Below are 7,093 nucleotides of genomic sequence, written 5' to 3'. Positions count from 1 at the left end.
GATCGAGAAGGGATCTTTGACACCTTCACAAATTCAGCAGCAGCAGCATCAGCAGCAGCGGCATCAGCAGATGATCCAACATTACCAGCAGCATCATCAGCAGCATCATCGCTCTCAGAGCGACGTGTCTGTGGGCATTGATCCAGAAGATGACGACGATGACGACGACGATTATGATGATGATGGTGGTGGTGGTGATGAAGACGGTGGTGGTGGTGGATTTCACGACAGAGTTGGCGAAATGTTTCATCAACGAGGAAGACAAAGACGCTGTGACGACGACGACGACGATGGTGGTGGTGGTGATTATAATAATGATGGTGGTGGTGGACGCATCAACATTGACAGGCGAACAATCTTCAATCAGCGTGGCCATGCCAAGTCAACCACCGCACGAGATGATGCCCGCGATGACACCGCTGGCCACGAAGCAGCAACATCATCATCAGCAGCAGCACCACCACCATCATCATCATCAGCTGCTGATGATGATGATGGAGGAGTTGGTGGAGGAGCATGCGTCTTGTGCGAGGCGTGGGAGAGCCGCACGCTGCTCCTGAACTCGAGTCGAGGGGGGAGAGGCCTCCCCTTCTTTCCCTTCCTCCACGTCGTCAGCCGCGCCCTGGGGGGGGGCCCCACCGTGGGGGGCACCCCCCCAGGGAGGGCCCCCCCCGCCGCGAGGGGAGCCCCCCACGTGCGCACGTGCGCCGCCTGCGGGGAGGCGCTGCTCGAGCAGTGGAGGAGGCAGGAGAGGGGAGGGGTTGGCGTCGAGGCGCGGAGGTACGAGGGTGGGTGGGGGAGGTGGGGGGAGGTGGGGGGGTGGGGGGTGGGAGGTGGGGTGGTGGTGGGGGGGGGTGGTGGGGGGGGGAGGTGAGTGGGGGTGGTGGGGGGTGGTGAGGTGGGGGGTGGTGGGGAGGTGGGGAGGTGGGGGGAGGTGGGTGGTGGGTGGTGGGTGGGTGGGGGGGAGTGGGGGTGGGGTGGGGGGGAGTGGGGGTGGGGTGGGGGGTGGGGGAGGTACGAGGTGGGTGGTGGGGGTGGTGGGGGGAGGTGGGTGGTGGGGGGTCACGCTGATAATGATGACGATCAGCAGCAGCAGTGTCATCAGCAGCAGCAGTACCATCATCAGCAGCAGTATCATCAGCAGCAGCAGTGTCATCAGCAGCAGCAGTACCATCATCAGCAGCAGTACCATCATCCGCAGCAGTATCATCAGCAGCAGTAGTGTCAGCAGCAGCAGCAGTATCATCAGCAGCAGTGTAATCAGCAGTAGTGTCAGCAGCAGCGGTATCTGCTGATGATGATGACGATCAGCAGTAGTGTCATCAGCAGCAGCAGTATCATCAGCAGTATCATCAGCAGTAGTGTCATCAGCAGCAGCCGTATCAGCGGTGTTAAGAGCAGTGTCATCAGCAGCTGTGTAACCAATACTATTACTATCAGTTTGTGTCATCACGATGAGCAGCATAATTTAGCAGCGTCATCAGCAACAACATCATCATCAGCGTCATCAGCAGCAGCAGAGTCATCAGTATTACATCGGCGCCTGTGTTATCATCAGCAACAGCAGCAGTATCAATAGTATCATCAGCAGCAGTGCCATCAGTAGTTTCATTGTGAAGTGAGGTCATCATCATCAGTCGCAGTGCAGTTATAATAATGAGCCAGCATCAGTGCCATCATCATCAGCAGCATGTGTATCATGATCAACATCAGCAGATGATCAGCATCAGCAGATGATCAGCATTACGATCAGCATCAGAGTCATATTCATCAGCAGCAGCAGCATCAGCAGCAGCAGCATCAGCAGCAGCAGCATCAGCAGCAGCAGCATCAGCAGCAGCAGCATCAGCAGCAGCAGCATCAGCAGCAGCAGCATCAGCAGCAGCAGCAGCAGCAGCAGCAGCAGCATCAGCAGCAGCAGCATCAGCAGCAGCAGCATCAGCAGCAGCAGCATCAGCAGCAGCAGCATCAGCAGCAGCAGCATCAGCAGCAGCAGCATCAGCAGCAGCAGCATCAGCAGCGTTATCGTTCGCCAGATTCCCACAATGCAATTGGGATTGTGGCCATCGTACAGAGAAAACCTGGCGATGTCAACATGAAAATGTCGTTTTCAGGGAATTTGAATCATCGTGCAAATGCCGCGAGCTGTCGTTGTGACGAGCTTGGGAGATTGTAACGCATGCCCGGGGTCATTCCACGGCAGTGTGGCGGGGCCCGGCGTGTCGGGCACCATCTGTTGACTTCACCCCCCAAAGTGGTAGCAGTTAAATTTCGATTTAAAGTTTTCGTGACTGCGGGGATTCATCTTCTTGATTCTTTCGGTAAAGACACGTGGAAGGGAAATAATAAAATAATAAAAATAAAACATAATAAAATATTAAATTTCTATTTAAAGCTTTCGTGACTGCGGGGATTCATCTTCTTGATTCTTTCGGTAAAGTCACGTGGAAGGGAAGTAATAAAATAATTAAAATAATAAAACATAATAAAATAATTCTCACGACGTTTCGGCCACAACGCAAGCAGCCGTCAAGGCGCCCTTCCTCCCCTAACCCAGCTTAAATATACGCTGCCAAGCCTGGTGGTGTTCATTCAGACGCTGCCTTTCCGACAGACCTGGTCTTCACCTGAGGACGGATGCTTGCGTTGTAGCCGAAACGTCGTGAGAATTGTATTTTATTATGTTTATATTTTTATTATTTTATTATTTCCCTTCTACGTGACTTTACCGAAAGAACCAAGAAGGTGGTACCAGTTGTTGTCGATGTGCCGAGATGAACAACACCACGCGGCTCAGTCTAATGCCGGACCTTGTTGACCCACACTCCACGTTTTAATCAGACCGCGTGCCCGGGGCATGGATGAATCGTCACGTCCCATGATGGCTTGAGTAGGCCTTCATCCAGCAGTGGATTGTTCATGGATGATGATGATAATGATGATGATGATGATCCATTTCACAAATTCAAAGGGATCAACCACAGGACCTCAGCTGATCTGGCTCAGTGTCTCTGACACGGCCATTATAACCCCCTGAGAGACAGACAGAGACACCCAGACCCAGGGTTCGAACCTTAAACCCAGCATCTCAGCTGGTCTGGCTCAGTGTCTCTGACACGGCCATTATAACCCCCTGAGAGACAGAGAGACACCCAGACCCAGGGCTCGAACCTTAAACCCAGCATCTCAGCTGATCTGGCTCAGTGTCTCTGACACGGCCATTATAACCCCCTGAGAGACAGACAGAGACACCCAGACCCAGGGTTCGAACCTTAAACCCAGCATCTCAGCTGGTCTGGCTCACTGTCTCTGACACGGCCATTATAACCTCCTGAGAGACAGACAGAGACACCCAGACCCAGGGCTCGAACCTTAAACCCAGCATCTCAGCTGATCTGGCTCAGTGTCTCTGACACGGCCATTATAACCCCCTGAGAGACAGACAGAGACACCCAGACCCAGGGTTCGAACCTTAAACCCAGCATCTCAGCTGGTCTGGCTCAGTGTCTCTGACACGGCCATTATAACCTCCTGAGAGACAGACAGAGACACCCAGACCCAGGGCTCGAACCTTAAACCCAGCATCTCAGCTGATCTGGCTCAGTGTCTCTGACACGGCCATTATAACCCCCTGAGAGACAGACAGAGACACCCAGACCCAGGGTTCGAACCTTAAACCCAGCATCTCAGCTGATCTGGCTCAGTGTCTCTGACACGGCCATTATAACCTCCTGAGAGACAGACAGAGACACCCAGACCCAGGGTTCGAACCTTAAACCCAGCATCTCAGCTGGTCTGGCTCAGTGTCTCTGACACGGCCATTATAACCTCCTGAGAGACAGACAGAGACACCCAGACCCAGGGTTCGAACCTTAAACCCAGCATCTCAACTGGTCTGGCTCAGTGTCTCTGACACGGCCATTATAACCTCCTGAGAGACAGACAGAGACACCCAGACCCAGGGTTCGAACCTTAAACCCAGCATCTCAACTGGTCTGGCTCAGTGTCTCTGACACGGCCATTATAACCTCCTGAGAGACAGACAGAGACACCCAGACCCAGGGTTCGAACCTTAAACCCAGCATCTCAGCTGGTCTGGCTCAGTGTCTCTGACACGGCCATTATAACCTCCTGAGAGACAGACAGAGACACCCAGACCCAGGGCTCGAACCTTAAACCCAGCATCTCAGCTGATCTGGCTCAGTGTCTCTGACACGGCCATTATAACCTCCTGAGAGACAGACAGAGACACCCAGACCCAGGGCTCGAACCTTAAACCCAGCATCTCAACTGGGCTAGCCCAGTTTCTCTGACACTGCCATTATAACCCCCTAAGAGACAGAGACACCCAGACCCAGGGCGTGAACCCAGCATGTCTAATTAGCACGGTTGGATATGTATGGTGCGAAAGAAGTTCAACACACATACATTGACACCCACAGACTCACATAGAGACCCACAGACTCACATAGAGACCCAGACTCACATAGACACCCACAGACTCACATAGAGACCCACAGATTCACACAGACACCCAGACTCACATAGAGACCCACAGACTCACACAGACACCCAGACTCACATAGACACCCACAGACTCACATAGAGACCCACAGATTCACACAGACACCCAGACTCACATAGAGACCCACAGACTCACACAGACACCCAGACTCACATAGAGACCCACAGACACCCACAGACTCACACAGCCCCACAGATTCACACAGACACCCAGACTCACATAGAGACCCACAGACACCCACAGACTCACATAGAGACCCACAGACTCACACAGACACCCAGACTCACATAGAGACCCACAGACACCCAGACTCACATAGAGACCCACAGACACCCACAGACACCCAGACTCACATAGAGACCCACAGACACCCACAGACTCACACAGCCCCACAGATTCACACAGACACCCAGACTCACATAGAGACCCACATACACCCACAGACTCACACAGCCCCACAGATTCACACAGACACCCAGACTCACATAGAGACCCACAGACTCACATAGAGACCCAGACTCACATAGACACCCACAGACTCACATAGAGACCCACAGATTCACACAGACACCCAGACTCACATAGAGACCCACAGACTCACACAGACACCCAGACTCACATAGACACCCACAGACTCACATAGAGACCCACAGATTCACACAGACACCCAGACTCACATAGAGACCCACAGACTCACACAGACACCCAGACTCACATAGAGACCCACAGACACCCACAGACTCACACAGCCCCACAGATTCACACAGACACCCAGACTCACATAGAGACCCACAGACACCCACAGACTCACATAGAGACCCACAGACTCACACAGACACCCAGACTCACATAGAGACCCACAGACACCCAGACTCACATAGAGACCCACAGACACCCACAGACACCCAGACTCACATAGAGACCCACAGACACCCACAGACTCACACAGCCCCACAGATTCACACAGACACCCAGACTCACATAGAGACCCACAGACACCCACAGACTCACACAGCCCCACAGATTCACACAGACACCCAGACTCACATAGAGACCCACATACACCCACAGACTCACATAGCCCCACAGATTCACACAGACACCCAGACTCACATAGAGACCCACAGACTCACACAGACACCCAGACTCACATAGAGACCCACAGACACCCACAGACTCACATAGCCCCACAGATTCACACAGACACCCAGACTCACATAGAGACCCACAGACACCCACAGACTCACATAGCCCCACAGATTCACACAGACACCCAGACTCACATAGAGACCCACAGACTCACACAGACACCCAGACTCACATAGAGACCCACAGACACCCACAGACTCACATAGAGACCCACAGACTCACACAGACACCCAGACTCACATAGAGACCCACAGACTCACACAGACACCCAGACTCACATAGAGACCCACAGACACCCACAGACTCACACAGCCCCACAGATTCACACAGACACCCAGACTCACATAGAGACCCACAGACACCCACAGACTCACACAGCCCCACAGATTCACACAGACACCCAGACTCACATAGAGACCCACAGACACCCACAGACTCACACAGCCCCACAGATTCACACAGACACCCAGACTCACATAGAGACCCACAGACACCCACAGACTCACATAGCCCCACAGATTCACACAGACACCCAGACTCACATAGAGACCCACAGACTCACACAGACACCCAGACTCACATAGAGACCCACAGACACCCACAGACTCACATAGCCCCACAGATTCACACAGACACCCAGACTCACATAGAGACCCACAGACACCCACAGACTCACATAGACCCACAGATTCGCACAGACACCCAGACTCACATAGAGACCCACAGACTCACACAGACACCCAGACTCACATAGAGACCCACAGACACCCACAGACTCACATAGCCCCACAGATTCACACAGACACCCAGACTCACATAGAGACCCACAGACACCCACAGACTCACATAGCCCCACAGATTCACACAGACACCCAGACTCACATAGAGACCCACAGACACCCACAGACTCACACAGACCCACAGACTCACACAGACCCACAGACTCACACAGACACCCAGACTCACATAGAGACTCATAGACTCAGACAGACACCCACAGATTCATAGAGACCCACAGATACCCACAGATTCATAGAGACCCACAGACACCCACAGACTCATAAAAACCCATAGACCCATACAGAGACCCATACGCACACAGACACCCGTAGACTCACATGTATTGACAAACTCACTTCTTTAGAACAGCCTTTTGCGTCTAGCTTGTTGTCCTTCACCAGCATCTCCGATGAACGTGGTCGGCTCTGCACGGTGCGAGAGAAGTTCAACGAAGGTTGCGTAGCACGTGCGCACACATGCAAGAGCAGCAGCAGCAGCAGTAACGGTGGCGGTGTGTGGCAGGTACATCGCCCGGGTGCGAGGCCAGGTGGTGGAGTTCGGCCCCGACGGCTCCGTCCACCGCCCGCTGCCCAAGAGCGAGTTCCCGGACGAGCCGACGGTTCGTGCCGCCGCCAGCGC

Source organism: Lethenteron reissneri, chromosome 60 (genome assembly GCF_015708825.2).
Source record: "Lethenteron reissneri isolate LAM-NWPU_2019-01 chromosome 60, ASM1570882v1, whole genome shotgun sequence".
In the NCBI taxonomy this organism is placed as follows: domain Eukaryota; kingdom Metazoa; phylum Chordata; class Hyperoartia; order Petromyzontiformes; family Petromyzontidae; genus Lethenteron; species Lethenteron reissneri.
The sequence above is the reverse complement of the archived record's forward strand: the minus strand, read 5'-3'. Positions refer to the sequence as shown.